This window comes from Bos taurus, chromosome 28 (assembly GCF_002263795.3).
Source record: "Bos taurus isolate L1 Dominette 01449 registration number 42190680 breed Hereford chromosome 28, ARS-UCD2.0, whole genome shotgun sequence".
NCBI lineage: Eukaryota > Metazoa > Chordata > Mammalia > Artiodactyla > Bovidae > Bos > Bos taurus.
In genome coordinates this window covers 18,027,120-18,044,218 of record NC_037355.1, presented here as the reverse complement: position 1 = coordinate 18,044,218, position 17,099 = coordinate 18,027,120, and the positions used below count along the sequence as shown (strand labels likewise).

Sequence of the window (17,099 nt, the reverse complement as noted above, 5' to 3'; positions counted from 1 at the left end):
CTTAAAAAAACAGAGGCTGTTGTAAGAGATTAAAAAAAAAAAGTGTTGAATAAATAAATCTGATTCTAAACTTTCAAGTTGACTTGGAAAGCCACCAAGATAAGGGAGGGCGTGGCACATCTGGAACTGAGAGTGGTCGGTACTGCTTGCTGCACTCAAGCGCTGGGCAGCAGTAGAGGGGGAGAGGACAAAAATGGAGGCAAGAACACGTTAGCTCTGGAATAGTCTAGACAGATGAATCCTAGGTCTCTCTGTGTACTGTCCCACCACCCAGGGAGCAGATGGAGGTTATCAGGTCTGCCTGGACTGAGGCGAGCACTGACAGATACTGCAGGTCACTAACAAATGTCGTATGCCTGGCGCTGTGCTGAGAACACTGCGTGCAGCTCTTCACCGAATCCTCACGGAGAGCTGGCCCTCCGCATCTGAGTGCTTCTGCATCCTCAGATTCAACAACCATGGATCAAAATATCCATATTAAAAAAAAAAAACTTCAGAAAGTTCCAAAAAGTGAAACTTGAATTTTCCACCTGCCAGCAACTGTTTACATAACATTTACCTTGTGTTTACAAATATTTGCATATCATTAACATTGTATTAGGCATTAAAAGTAATCTAAAGATAACATTTCTAATCAAAAAAATAGATGTGCAACAAGCAAGAAAGGTTGACTGTAGAGCACAGGGAACTAGAGTCAATATCTTGTAATAACCTATAATGGAAAATAATCTGAAAAATAATATATGTATATATGTATAACTGAATCACCTTGCTGTGCACCTGAAACGTGAAGTCAACTATGCCTCAATAAAAATATATATATATAAATATTAAAAAAGCTATATATATATGTATAACTGAATTACTTTGCTGTACAGCAGAAACCATCAACATTGTAAATCAACTATGAGTAAAAGTTGCTCAGTTGTGTTCGACTGTGATCCCATGGACTGTAGCCCACCAGGTTCCTCTATCCATGGAATTTTCTAGGCAAGTGTACTGAAGTGGGTAGCCATTCCCTTTTCCAGGGGATCTTCTCAACCCAGGAATCAAACTCAGGTTCTCCTGCATTGCAGGAGGATTCTTTACCATCTAAGCCACCAGAGAAGCCCAAAGTCAACTATATTTCAATAAAATTAAAAATAAACAAGTAATCTAGAGATGACTAAAGTGTATGAGATGTGCTAAGGTTATATGGAAACAATAAATTTATACAAGGAACTTGAGGATCCTCCGATTTTATTATCAGAGGGAACCCTGGAAACAACCCCCTGAGGGTACCAAGAGATGACTATAATATCCCCTTGAGGTGTGTAGCATCATTACTATCAACTTAAAAATGAGAAAACTGAGCCTTAGAAAGGTTAAGTAATTTCCCAGGAGCACAAAAGGTGGTGAGTAACCGTGAGGGGACACTGAGACCCAGGCACTCATGTGTCTTTGGCGCCATGCTATCTGCTTTATAGAGCAGCCTACTCAAAGACCCTACTGAGGAGTAGACTTTTGTTTCCTGAGATGTGGGCCAAAGAGGAGAGAGACGGTAAAGCAGAATGCAGTGACAACTGGCACACAGTTCGCAGGCGATTGCTCATTCAGTACTATAAACTAGGATACTCTGCTTATGTAAGTCCTTCCAACTAAGAAACAAGCCTGAGCTCGTTCATCCTCTCCATGTCCCTCACATCATTAACGAAAACTCTTCTCAAGCCTAGTTAAGGTAAATATAAAAACAGAATTAAGAACTGTTTTCCAAAACATTTCTTGGGCACCAATTAGCCTTACAAGGGTCACCAAAGAATCATGAGACAAGATTCTTGCTTTCCAAGGAAGCAGAATTGAGTTCGTTTACTGCTAGTCAGAACTGAAATATCTTTTCAACATATGTTGGTTTCCTAAGATACGTAGGCTATATACTAGGTACACAGGTTCCCAAGACATTCCTTGGCCCTACTCTCCCAAGGCTGAGGTTCTAACATGGAGAATAGTGGGATAGGGTAAAGTGGCTGGGTAGATGTTATCAATAAGCAAGAGGACAAGCTCTGAGAATACCACAGGAGTGCTGAAATCATGGAAACATCAGAGAAGACTGTTCTTAGGAAGTGATGTTTAAGCTGAGATCTGCAAGACAAAAGAGGCTGGCCAGTTTGAAGGGTAAGAAAATGATGACACGGTTTCTTTTCCAGGAAGGACCTATGCCGAAGTTTAGAATCAAGGGATAGGAAAGCAAGGTCAAGAAACTGAAAACAGTCCCATATTGCCCGGCTGGACAGAGCACAAGGGGAGGGACCAATATCCTCTTCCCTGTCTCCCTGAGACAAATGCATCACCATGGCAAATACCTTCTACACTGTAGATCTTCACACGCCACAGAGATGGATCCAAAGAGGTTGGTGCAGGACTTGTGACAGGAAGGGGCTTGATGGACAGGCAGGACAGGAGAGATGGAGGAAGCAAGGAGACACAGACTCTGTCTCCTTCCCTGCTCTTTCAGTTTGTATTATGGACACAGTGGGAGATGAAGCTCGCTTCCCGCCCTGCCAAGAGCCTCCTTACCCTACATTTGTATGTGCCATCCTCGGTGATAAAGGGCTCATAATTACTCCTCTCATTCCCCACTAGCCATGTTCAGCTCCTTATGCAGGCTGATGATGCCTGTTTTAATATGTGATTCTTCATTTATTCATTTCCAGCTAGCAAACAATTTTTAATTAGCCTGCTCTTTATTAAGGACATGGAGCAGGTTATTAACTAGGTGCATCTTTGGGTCTTTAAAAAGAGTGAAAAAGACATAGTCAATCTGTGTGTCGTGTTTAGGGGTTTAACTGGTATTAGTCAACATCTTTAGAACAAATCTCATCAAGTTCCATTTTTAAGCCCTGACTCAACTGACAATCCCACAAGGCAGAAGGGAAGAGTGGGATTCATATATTAGTCACTTGTAAAACTTGCCAGTCCCTTAATTATATTAGTTGCAGTAAAATATTCTGAGGAATAAATGAAATTAAAAAATAATACATATTTTCCTCTCTTCTATTGAATCTGAGAAGGATTCACTTAGTTCTATCACAGCACTTACAGCATTATAATTTAAGTGTCTACTCAATCCAAGGGAGCCCCCATGAACATGCGTGTACCTCAAAGGTCAGCACTATGCTGCGTTCCTTGCTTTTCTAGTCCCATATCCTTACACAGGGCTACATACCATGACAAAGTTGGTTATCAACACATGTTTGTTGGCCATATGGATAAATGAACAAACCAGCTGCTCTCCCCACAAGTATCTGCTAGCACATTTCTCAGGAAAGAGGAGGAAGAGCCATGTGAGCTCACCCTGAGATGTCACACCACTGGGCAGTCCTGCCTTGGCTACTTGTTCTGTGTGGTTCTGTTTCTTGCAACAGAGATTGGGTGTAACCACCCAGCACGACTCTGCCTCCACGTATGGAAAAGCCATTTGGAATCTGGTCCCAACCGAAGGAGAGGAAAAGGAGAGAAATGAATGGTATCACCACCTTATTAGAAAGCTACCCTTCTTGAAGTTACTCATATTTCTCCATTATCCATTCTGAGGCACAAGTTAGAATTTACAAGACCAGGGTCTTTGGTATATCTTCACCAGACACAAACACCTCTTGAACATCCACAGAACGAAAGGCATTCTAGAATACATTTATCAAAATATCAGAAATTCTTCCAACTTGCCAAAGTTAAATATGCGAGTATGCTTTTCCTTTGCTTCAGTCCCACTGTTCCTAAGTCAGCCTACTTTGGAATGACCTGCTTGATTATACATATAAAACTTGAAGGATTTATATAAATACAGCCACCACTATATGGTCCTAAGTTAGTTCTGCCTATACTTCTCAACATGCAGTGGCTTGATCAAGAGTGATTTGTATTTAGCATGTTTTTCTAATTATACCTCTGTTGTAATATTGAGCATCTAGTACACAAGCAAACACAGGTCATCTAGCTAATTTCAAGGCAACACATGCCAACTGTGGAGACAGAATCAAGACCACAACATAAGTGCAAACGCCTGAGCTTGTTACAGAGAAATTTATAACGAGTAAAGGCAGACAGACAAATACAGACTACCTTTCCAAAAAGCCTTAGAAATGTGCCCAGATCTTCCCCACTCCAAAATCTTTCAAGATCCCCTAGTCATTCCGCTCAAAATAATGTCTCTGAATTCTACGGCCAAGATAAAGAAGTTCCTTTACTGTGAGATTTATTGCGGCAGAAAACATGGCACAAATGAATCACAAAGCTGTAAGATAAGAACAGTGTGGAAAACACTGTGATAGACGACACATCTCATCAAATATAATTTTATGTGATCGGTTACTACATTGCCCTGTTTAACTGATTTATATACCCTTTAGGAGGCTTTTTACTGTTCAGAATGTAATTATATACTTTATAATTGAGTACATAGTTGATTAATTGCAGTGTTTATGGTCATTTCAACTAGAAGCTGGTTATTAGGCCCATGGTCAGAAACCTACCTTCCCCACCTTTCAAAACACTGTTTCTACAAATAAATGAATTATACTTAACCTGTGAGACTCTGCTTACAGCACTTTTCCTATATGGCACTTGTATGTAATAACTAAGAAGGTATCTTTTCTTGGGATATCTGTTCCTAGGTATCTTTGGTACAGGGTCATTCATAATATTTTTAAAGTTCTTTCCAAACAATTTCAGAACAAAAAAAGAATATCAACATAGATGATAGTTTGGATCAGTGGAAATTCATTATGTACCCATAATTTTTTTTTTTTTTTTTTGCATTTTTGGCAATTCTGTAGCTTTTGTGCTCTTTAAGAAGAACAATGAGAAGTTAATCTCTCTCTTTAAAGGAAAAAAAAAAATCAGAAAACATAATTTTGTCAAATCTCCTTCAAAGGAATTTCTTTTCTAGCTTCTTATCTGTTCAAAGCTGCTTAAGATATGGCAGTCAGTATCAATCAGGAAACATTTGACCCAAAGAGATAAAGTCCGGAGGTATGATCTTTGATGAATGGTTTGCCCTTATCAGCTTGTAATTGCTATTATAAACTCAACAGAAAGGTTCCCTTCCACTCTCTGTTCTGAAATAAGCCTCAAAGAAAAAGGAGTGGTGGTGTCACCAGGAAACCTGAGGCGCTGAGCATGTGTGGTAGCCACTGGCTGCCACAGGTGTGGCGTTAGTCAAAATACAGTCTCTGAAGGGCCACGTTTTATAGCCAATGACGCGTTTCCACATACATTATTTCTTTTAATCCAGACGGCAATCTTTTGGTGTTTGCAGCTCTTATCATGGCCTGTAATTCTCTTGTGTGGGTGCCTGTGTGTGATTTTGTATATATTTGCTTACCATTCACATCCTTAGATTCTAGTCTTCAGAAGGGCAAGGGACTCACGTCTGTTTAATTCATTAAGTTTGGCTCCAGACCTAATGTGGTGATACATATTAAATTCTCTGTAAATATATTTGTTGAATTGATGAACGGTAACCTCAACCAAAATAAGAGTGAATGGATGAAGACACTGTGTTGAGGGTGGTTGTCTCCCTCGTTTTACTTTGGCCCTGCTGCACAGCTCGTAGGATCTCAGCTCCCCGACCAGGGGTCGAACCCACACCTCCTGCAGTGGAGGGGTGGCGTCCTGATCACTAGACCATCAAGGAATTCCCTATCCCACGCATTTTAAAGCTGAGGAAATTGAGGCTTGAACATGAAGCTGCTTATATGGAGGGGGCAGACACTTAAATCATATCTTTGTGTGGAAGTTGCTGAGGATGCTAAGAAGTCTCTTATCTTTATCCAAGACACAAAAGAGGTGAAATGGGTATACCACCAACTCTATCTCTGTGATCTTGATCATGACTACTATTGCTCTTATTTAAAAACTACCATATCAGAAGCACAGTTCTAAACATCTCCCATATATTATCTTGTCCAATCCTTAGGACAGCTATGGGAAACTATCATTGTTGGATACAAGATGAGAAAACTCAGTAAGGTTGACTAAAGTAACAAACAACAAAATGAACAAGAAAACAGGCCAAGAATTAAACCTGGGGGTCAATTTCTTACATATCTATTATCTCACCTAAAGGTGAATACACAAAAACAACCTTTTGTGAGTGCCCAAAACACATCTCATCAAACACATCTCAAGAAGTGCTGGCTTTTCTTTTAAGGGCCAAGAAAAACATCCCATTGCTAGAACACAAGAGTAGCAGCAACGGCTGAACCAGGAGCCAGTTTATTCCTGATTCTTGCATTAACACATTTCATTCCACAGGTTCTAAAAATGCAGTTTCTGCATTTGTGATAATGGGCTCATATTATTTCCCTTCATCCACTTAAGGACTCCTGGAGGGACAAAGAGAATCACGTTTACCAGTTAAATGCTACTGTGACAATTCAGACTGGAGAAGAAAATGGCAATCCACTCCAGTATTCTTGCCTAGAGAATCCCATGGACAGAGGAGCCTGGCGGACTGCTGTCCACGGGGTCACAAAGAGTTGGACACGGCTGATTGACTAACATTGTGACAATTCAGAAGGGAAGTGGGGCACTGGTGTGAACAATTACCCATAAAGTTCTCATAATCTTCAACCAAAGGTCTCATCTCTATGAGATTAGTGTCTATATTCTGTAGACTATTTCACTCAAAACTCCACCAGCCCCGGGAGATTCTAAATACCAGGTGCTCTGACTGCCTTCCTATATGGGTGAGATATAAAGCGTCATCAGGTTAAAAGCTACCGTAAACACAAATGTGCCAAACGGTGAGAACATACATAAGTCTTCTCTATCCTCTTTCAGTATTTTTATTCTTCTGGTATAAAAATGTGCCTCAAAATGTGGCAATGACCTGCCCATGTTTGTATAAATATGTTATTTGGTCAAGTTGGTATGAAGAGGACTCTATGCGTGTTTACATGAAACTCTGAAGACAGCAATACTTCTGCTGCTGCTACTGCTGTTAAGTCGCTTCAGACGTGTCCGACTCTGTGAGACCCCATAGACAGCAGCCCACCAGGCTCCTCCATCCCTGGGATTCTTCAGGCAAGAACAACGGAGTGGGTTACCATTTCCTTCTCCAATGCATGAAAGTGAAGAGTGAAAGTGAAGTCGCTCAGTCGTGTCTGACTCTTAGCGACCCCATGGTCTGCACCTTGGCAGGCTCCTGCGTCCATGGGATTTTCTAGGCAAGAGTAGTGGAGTGGGGTGCCATTGCCTTCTCCGAAGGCATGCATGTTTACATGAAACTCTGAAGACAGCAATACTTCTTCTAGGGCTGGTCAATTTTATATTCTGAATGATGGCTAAAGGAGCTACTGTGGGGAAGAGATCTGTCATTTAGGAAGCAAAGAAACCATGGACAATCTAAACTCCTGAGTATTTAATAAGTATTGTTACTTTCAGATATTTGACTGTCTGCTAACCTACTACTTCAATGATCATGTAAGAGCTGTCCATTATAAGGAGCATGAGCTGGTCAACATCAATGGACGAAAATTCTCACAGCAGTCTTTTCTGAGTCATCCACCAACGTGTGGTTCTACTATACCTACTCGGTACCTGCCCCAGTGTGTTGAAAGTCCAGGCAGGGGGAGAGAGTTAAACACAGAGGCATGTCTCTTTGGCTTGTTTACCATTGATCTAGAGACCTCATTGAAATGCTTAAGAAAATGGATGGTAATTTAATGGTTCAATGGCTTTGGCTACCTTTGTCAACGAACAAATTTAACCTTGTACTCCAGTTGTAGGAGATCTCTGTGGATTGCTCACATTGAGGTTTTTTCTTTAGGTGGGGGCGGGGTGGTGGCAGGTTGTTTTTAACTTAAAATTTGAGTTAATTTCCTTGCCAGAAGGTTTATTCCCAGCTCCTTTCTATCATTTCAGTTCATTATAAGATCCAGGGCATATTTACCCAAAGAAACCACATTGATTTTACTAGTCCTCTTGTTCAGTTCAGTCGCTCAGTTGTGTCCAGCTCTTTGCGACCCCATGAATCACAGCACGCCAGGCCTCCCTGTCCATCACCAACTCCCGGAGTTCACTCAAACTCATGTCCATAGAGTTGGTGATGCCATCCAGCCATCTCATCTCTGTCGTCCCCTTCTCCTCCTGCCCCCAATCCTTCCCAGCATCAGGGTCTTTTCCAATAAGTCAACTCTTTGCATGAGGTGGCCAAAGTATTGGAGTTTCAGCTTCAGCATCAGTCCTTCCAATGAACACCCAGGACTTCTCTTCTTTAGGATGGACTGGTTGGATCTCCTTGCAGTCCAAGGGACTCTCAAGAGTCTTCTCCAAAACCACAGTTCAAAAGCATCAATTCTTTGGCACTCAGCTTTCTTCACAGTCCAACTCTCACATCCATACATGACCACTGGAAAAACCATAGCCTTGACTAGATGGACCTTTGTTGGCAAAGTAATATCTCTGCTTTTGAATATGCTATCTAGGTTGGTCATAACTTTCCTTCCAAGGAGTAAGCGTCTTTTAATTTCATGGCTGCAATCACCATCTGCAGTGATTTTGGAGCCCAAAAAAATAAAGTCTGACACTGTTTCCACTGTTTCCCCATGTATTTGCCATGAAGTGATGGACCAGATGCCATGATCCTAGTTTTCTGAATGCTGAGCTTTAAGCCAACTTTTTCACTCTCCTCTTTCACTTTCATCAAGAGGCTTTTTAGTTCCTCTTCACTTTCTGCCATAAGGGTGGTGTCAACTGCATATCTGAGTCCTCTTGTAGTAGTCTCCAGTTTTGAAACCATAGAGGCTACACCTTTGCCACCAGGTACTTCAGCCCAATTAGCTGAGCTCATAGCCCTTACTCAAGCTTTAGAGCGGGGAAAAGGAGTAGCCATTTACGCTGACTCCAAGTCTGCCTTTCTGGTGCTACATGCACATGTTGCTATTTGGAAAGAAAGGGCCCACTTGACCACCTGAGGGTCCCCAGTCAAATATGGTGATCAAATCCTTAGGCTCTTGGAGGCAGTCCATCTGCCCACTGAGGTTTCAGTCTCCCTCTGTAAAGGACACCAAAAAGGGAGCACAGAAGTGGCACGAGGAAACCAAGCAGCCGATCAGGCAGCTAGGAGAGCAGCATTGAACAATGACCTAATGGGGTTGCCACCTTAGTTCCACAGACTAATTTGCCAAAAACTCCTTCATATACTGAAGGTGAGACTCTTAAAGCTAAGAGTGAGGGCTTTCAAGAAGAACATATGGGGTGGTTCCAAAAGGAGGGACTCCTTTTTCTGCCTGGGAACCTCCAATGGAAGTTGGTTAACTCCTTACATGCCACCACTCATTTAAGGGAAAAGGCCCTACAAAGATTACTAGAAGGGTCCTTCAGAAGAACAGGCCTCCAAATGACTATAAGGCAAGTGGTCTCCTCTTGTCCCACTCGCCAATTAAACAACCCCCAAGGAGCTCAAAGACCCCAGCTGGCCCAGCCTGTCCAATGATGTGGGACCTACCCAGGAGAGGACTGGCAGATGGACTTCACCCAGATGCCAGTTTCTCAAGGGTATAAATACCTATTAATCATGATAGATACATTCACAGAATGGATTGAAGGTTTCTACTTTTCCTTAAGACTGAGGTCTCCAGGTACAACAGAGATAATAAATAATGCTCAATGCTCTAGAGACCCCTTGGTAACCTTAGAGGTAAATGATGTCCCATTGTCACGTTGTAATGACCTGGACAGACCAAATCTCGGAATGATTTCACAGAGCAGTTTTTTAACCACCTCCTCAGCCTTCCTAGTCTGGGTGTGGAAACCTTCAATCCATTCTGTGAATGTGTCTATCATGATTAATAGGTATTTATACCCTTGAGAAACTGGCATCTGGGTGAAGTCCATCTGCCAGTCCTCTCCTGGGTAGGTCCCACATCATTGGACAGGCTGGGCCAGCTGGGGTCTTTGAGCTCCTTGGGGGTTGTTTAATTGGCGAGTGGGACAAGAGGAGACCACTTGCCTTATAGTCATTTGGAGGCCTGTTCTTCTGAAGGACCCTTCTAGTAATCTTTGTAGGGCCTTTTCCCTTAAATGAGTGGTGGCATGTAAGGAGTTAACCAACTTCCATTGGAGGTTCCCAGGCAGAAAAAGGAGTCCCTCCTTTTGGAACCACCCCATATGTTCTTCTTGAAAGCCCTCACTCTTAGCTTTAAGAGTCTCACCTTCAGTATATGAAGGAGTTTTTGGCAAATTAGTCTGTGGAACTAAGGTGGCAACCCCATTAGGTCATTGTTCAATGCTGCTCTCCTAGCTGCCTGATCAGCTGCTTGGTTCCCTCGTGCCACTTCTGTGCTCCCTTTTTGGTGTCCTTTACAGAGGGAGACTGAAACCTCAGTGGGCAGATGGACTGCCTCCAAGAGCCTAAGGATTTGATCACCATATTTGATTGGGGACCCTCAGGTGGTCAAGTGGGCTCTTTCTTTCCAAATAGCAACATGTGCATGTAGCACCAGAAAGGCAGACTTGGAGTCAGCGTAAATGGCTACTCCTTTTCCCCGCTCTAAAGCTTGAGTAAGGGCTATGAGCTCAGCTAATTGGGCTGAAGTACCTGGTGGCAAAGGTGTAGCCTCTATGGTCTCAAAACTGGAGACTACTACAAGAGGACTCAGATATGCAGTTGACACCACCCTTATGGCAGAAAGTGAAGAGGAACTAAAAAGCCTCTTGATGAAAGTGAAAGAGGAGAGTGAAAAAGTTGGCTTAAAGCTCAGCATTCAGAAAACTAGGATCATGGCATCTGGTCCATCACTTCATGGCAAATACATGGGGAAACAGTGGAAACAGTGTCAGACTTTATTTTTTTGGGCTCCAAAATCACTGCAGATGGTGATTGCAGCCATGAAATTAAAAGACGCTTACTCCTTGGAAGGAAAGTTATGACCAACCTAGATAGCATATTCAAAAGCAGAGATATTACTTTGCCAACAAAGGTCCATCTAGTCAAGGCTATGGTTTTTCCAGTGGTCATGTATGGATGTGAGAGTTGGACTGTGAAGAAAGCTGAGTGCCAAAGAATTGATGCTTTTGAACTGTGGTTTTGGAGAAGACTCTTGAGAGTCCCTTGGACTTCAAGGAGATCCAACCAGTCCATCCTAAAGGAGATAAGTCCTGGGTGTTCATTGGAAGGACTGATGCTGAAGCTGAAACTCCAATACTTTGGCCACCTCATGCAAAGAGTTGACTTATTGGAAAAGACCCTGATGCTGGGAAGGATTGGGGGCAGGAGGAGAAGGGGACGACAGAGATGAGATGGCTCGATGGCATCACCAACTCGATGGATGTGAGTTTGAGTGAAGTCCGGGAGTTGGTGATAGACAGGGAGGCCCAGCGTGCTGTGATTCATGGGGTTGCAAAGAGTCGGACACGACTGAGCGACTGAACTGAATACCCCTACTAATCTCTGTTATGACCATATTGATGCTGCGTATGATTGCTCCATGTATTATCAATCATCTAATCCATTTTGTCTCTGGTCAAGTCAACAAGCTACAACATATAGTGCCAGTTCAACAAGGATATCTAAAGCTACAGTTGACCATGGAAAATAACACTCATCCTTAGATGGACACTGCTATAAGGACTCTGAAGCGTGAGACTAGCAAGAGGGGGAGGCCCAATGCCCCTTGCCATCCTAGTTCAGCAGGATGTAGCCAGAAAGACCTCGACACCTCTATTCCCAAAGAAATGGGCCTCTCATCTTGAGAGGGGAATGTTAGGTAGTTAAGAATAGGAAAAAGGAATCCAGAATGGCGATGGCTAAAAGGAAGGGAAAAGCCCGTAAAGACAGAACAAAGGAAGGTCTGAAGACTGGAGTGAGGACCTCAGGTAAAACCAATAGCACTTCTGACTAGCCCAATTTTCAGAGGGCAGGCCCAGGGGAGAAGAAAAAACATATAAAAAGAGGAGCCAAAATTGGGCTGGGGGCCTCTCTTCTTTTCGGGTCTTTTGGGTTGGCATGCCCTCATGCCTCGAGGATGTATTTTCCTTTACTTTCTAAATAAAACTGAGCTGTAACATGGAGCTGTAACACTGGTCCATCTGAGGGCTGCAATGGTGGTCTGTTGCTTCAAATTTTTGTTGCAATGAGACAAAACAGAGGAAATTACAAACTCCCCTGACACTCTGATGAAGGACCTTGAATCCTCTCAGATCCAGAGACAAAGCCACAAATGAGGGATCACGGTGATTGTGACACACAAGTAAAGTGGTGAGGTTTTCAAAGGACCCCATTCCCTAAAGAGTTAAAATGAAGAGAATGTCCCTTACCTGGAAACCCATGGGCTTCTAAAGAACCTCCTCCACAGAATGGGTTTTAGAATCTCAAGAAAGTGGTGTTTGGGGGATTATAGAGCTCATCTTACCTGGGCTTCCCTGATGGCTCAAGTGGTAAAGAATCCCTCCACGATGTGGGAGACCTGGGTTCATTCCCTGGGGTGGGAAGATCTCCTGGAGGAGGGCATGGCAACCCACTCCAGTGTTCTTGCCTGGGGAATTCCATGGATAGAAAAGCCTGGCAAGCTACAATCCATGGGGTCGCAGAGTCGGACGCGACTGAGCGACTAAGCACAGCACAGTGTGGAGATCGTGGTCCAGTCCACTGGACTAGACCATAGAAACCTAATTATATGAACTCCGTTCATATCACAGAGAATCCTATTTCAGAAAAAGAAGAGAATTAGAGAACATGGGGCAGGAAGAATTGCCCTGAGGCTTCCAAGCTACTACAATGATTACAAAATGTGAAATTTATAAGCACTGAAAAGAGCTATGTAATATTGGGGCTTATTTCTATCTCTCCTTAAAAGGAGAAAATTACAAATCACTGATAACTTCCCCTCCTCTGATTCCTCTCTGTATTGTGTTATTTCCCAATTACTGAGATTGTAGTGATGCTGCCAGTTTCTTAGAGGCTGGCTAGAAAATATATGGACTAACTGTTGAGCAGAACCAGGGAGTTGTTGGCCCCTCTGGGTGTACTCTGTTATACCTACACCATGAGGTTTGCACAGCTCCAACTCAGGACTTAAAATGCTGAAATAAATTAACTTCTTTATTTAGACATAAACATCATATCACACCCCAGAAGGGGCCAGAATGGACATTTCTGGTTCACACATTCACTCCAGGGCAAAGAGGGAGAGATACTACTTCCCTGTAAATATTGCTAACCATAATCTGAATTCTCTAATTTCAGAAACCCACTCCTCCAACAGAGTAATATTTATAGAAAATGAAATTTGGGTTTTCAGTTATGCCAACTCTCTCTTTCATATTCAAATGCTACATATATTCCAGAACATGTTTACAGAATTTTCCCATATTTCTAAATAAATACACAAAAGAAGTCCTGAAATATACACATTTTAAAGATGACTGTGCACACACCAACTTATTCCCAGATGTTTTACATTCTGAATTTCTCAATAAATGAATAACATGCTAGGAAAGCAAACACAGGCTGACAGTATTTAGTCTAAGTTCTTAAAGCGGTATAACATGTGGAGCTAAAAATAATTTTCAATAACTATATTTCACTATCAGCAGTTATTAAAGAATTGAAAACTTGTAGGATTTGCACTGATTCGTGCAAATGTGGTCTCTAGGAAGGTTTTAATTGTTTTGGGTTTCTCACAACCACATGGCAGCAACAACTCTTCTATCTTTTGAGTTTTATACATACACATATATTCATGTGACAAACCCATGATCCCCGTTCACTGCCACAAGAGCTCATTAACAAGCCTCACAGCCCCAAGTCAGTTCTGCGAGCTCTGAACCAGTTCCAGAACAAGGGCTACAGCAAATGGCAGCCTGGCCTTTTCACTTCTTCCATTTCTTAGATTAAAAAAAAAAAAAGCAAAAGAACTTCCAATAACTGCTCCTTTCATACCTTTTATCTCCTTTATAAATTGGTAATATTCACTCATTAAATCTCAAACTTTGCTACATTCTTATGTAATGCTTAATTCTCTTCTTTCTCTGGGGTTGGCTTGTGAAATGTCTTTAATTAAAAAAGCTAAAAGCACTCTAAATCTGGATGGCAGACTCATTTCCAGGGCATTCAGGCATGTTGTCTAATTTTAAAACTCTGACAGGATACATGTAAATTTATGCAAGTTTCATAAAAGTCACAATTTCCTCCTTGAATTCAAGCTAAAGAAAATGCCCCCAAGCTCTTTTCAAAGCTGTTTGTTTTACTGGAAAGCTCATTTTGCCTATTGTGTTGAAGGTGATTATTCTAAAGAATATCCAATGTCAGAGTCCCATCAGGCCACTGAGAATTAAGGAGTTATATTTCCCTACTAATGATCAAACAGGCCCTTTGATCACTATTTTATGGCTCTTAGACAGAGTGGGGAGGGGAAGGGAAAATATTATCATGCAAATTATTTTGGCTGACAGTAATTAAGAAATTATATGTTAAGAAAATCAGTAATTGTTCACATGAGTCATTAATGTGTTTTCATTCTTTGTAAAACTTTCTGGCACGCCCTTCCTTTCTTGCTTTAAATAAGCAGGGACTGGAAAATATGCATAGTATTTGGAACCCAGGGGAGTGACATACTAATTCAAAGTTTGCTTGGAAGTGTAGCTTTGTGGAAACTCAAACGTGTTCCCCTCCTTTTTATTTCTACCACTCTTTACCCAAGACTTCACTCCAGGATGTTGGGGTAGCCTCTTTGAACAGTGGCAGGGTCTTCACTGGGCTGGACTCTCCTCATGTCCAGGAGACCTAGATTTCTTCTAGGAAATCTAGAAGAAAATCCACCAAATGGGGGAACCAAACCCAGCTCAGCCATGGGCAATTAACCAGTCTGCTAATTCTGTGGCTCCCTAGAAGCAAATCTTCACTCCGAATTAAACCTTGGCCAAGGTTTGTTTTGGAAAGGTCTTAAATCCACAGGAAAGAGAGGAACAGTCAAGGCTGAGACAGGCTCCCTCCCCAATGGTTGGGACACCTTCGAATGAACTCAGGTTAGCTTACAAATTGTCGATCCCTAAAAGAGCACAAACTAAAATTACATTTGTTTTTATTGAAAGGCAGCCTCAAGTGCTGACATGTAGTGTATGACATGTGATACATAATAATACTCTTAAACTAGTTCTGACATAATATCTCCGGCGGCCTAATAACCACAAATGATTGCTTTAGTTAAGAACTAGCCAGAAGCAAAATAGATCCATGTAAAAGTAGCTCGAACCATAAATACCTCAACAATATTTTATGTCACTTTGTAAAAGTTAAAGGAGTCTTATAATAATTAACAACAAAAACGCCATGCTCTCGACTGTTGTGCATTGGTTGTGAAAGGTTATTTCATGGTCGCGAGGCTGCCAGTGCTGTAAATTATGCAGGCACCAAGAAGCATTAAGGAGAAATAATAGCAATTTAAACGAAGGCTGACGTAATTCATGATAAACAGTCATTGGAAAATATTACAATGTTGTCTTTTTTGAGTGGGTTTAATCAGAAGAATGTGACCATATTCTAACATAAACCACTTCTCTTTTCCATTGTGCTCGCACTTGGAATGTTGGCACTCACCCTAGCGCAAGGTTCTTATTCACAATAATTGCTGAATCCAGAGCTCTAACACCTCCAGGGAACCTAACAATGTAAATTTGGTGTTCTGATTGATGGAAGGAGCTTCCAAGACAAAGCTCAAAAGCTCTGGGCTGCCTGGTGGTCCAAGAGAGGGGCTGAAATTTGAGATGCATGTAGCCAGGATACCCGAAAGAACACACATCCAAAAGATGGCTAAGTAATGCAAACAGTGAAGAACGACGTAATTGTCACGTCCTACAGAACCTTGAGATGTGGTATAAATCTGGCAGCTGTTCTGATAAAAGCAAACCTTTGTCACAGATTGTTCTGGGTGAACTGGAAGTATAACAACACAGGCAGAAGTAAACACGATGATGGAGGTTAAATCTGCCAACATTCAGTAACACAAAATATCACCAGGTCAGGATCATAAGACATGAGTTTAAGTTATGGTGGCCAAGCAGATGTTCATATCAGAACCCGTACAAATACTTGTTACCTTTAAAATTGGGGGACGGGAATTTTATGCATAAAAACTGACTAGGGGAAGGTTTAAAAAAAATAAAAAAGCTCAGGAACATGGCAACATGGAGACTGGGTAATATTTACCTCTTTGGAATTCACCCATCTTTGGGAGTGTAAAGAAAATAATGATATTGCTATTATAACTGCAAAGCCCTCAGATGTAGAGTTCATTTAAAAGTTTTTAAGCCAACTATTGATTATCTGTGTTGATGAAGGAAGGCAAGGATAAAAGAAAACAGAGAATCCAACAGCTTATTTTCCCCACTGGTTTCTGTTTCATTCATGATCCATTCTTTCCAAAGACCATTACGAGCAGCAGAAGTGACTTCATTTTTTCTTCCTCTCCTTTTCTCTGCCAGCCTTCGGGTGGAGGTGCTAATGAGCTGAAATAAACTCAGAAGAAGGCAGAGGGGACCTTCCCAGGAAGTCAGGGGCTTGGATAATCTACAGAGTGGGGCCCCTGTCCCTGATAATCAAAAATTAATTGCCACCTCCAAAGATCATTTGAAATATCCATTGTATAGCAAAACAGACTATTTTTGACTCTAGATCTCTTTTTCCAACTCAGTCTATTTAAACAGTCCCAGGGGTCAAATATCTGGCCACTCCTTTAAAAATACTCTTTCAAAATATGATAAATGGCTGTCTTTGGCATTTAGACTAATAAAAATGTATTTTATCTCCTCTTACCACACAAACCTTACTTTCTCTAAATAGCCCATTGCGAACATTATCAGTGAATTTTGCTCAGTGTACAAATATTTTATGTATTACAATGAGTAGCAGAACGCAAAACTTGCAAATATTTATTTTTAGACATATGGGAAAAAAAGCAATTAGAGCTAAAAATGTGAAGAATGAAGAGCTCACTTAGAAGCAATTACATTGGACATGCAAACTGTTCTGCCATCAAACTTTGATTCAGATGCTATGGAGCATATTAAGAAATATCACTTGCACACACACAAAAAAGAAAATATTATTTCACAACTGAAAA

The 17,099-nt window shown here is 41.6% G+C and overlaps 1 protein-coding gene across 1 annotated transcript in view; it reads right to left on the bottom strand.

Moving 5' to 3' along the window:
* ARID5B (AT-rich interaction domain 5B) overlaps positions 1 to 17,099 on the bottom strand; it is a 192,880-nt gene that overhangs the window by 65,219 nt on the left and 110,562 nt on the right. The gene's annotated exons all lie outside the window — the stretch shown is intronic.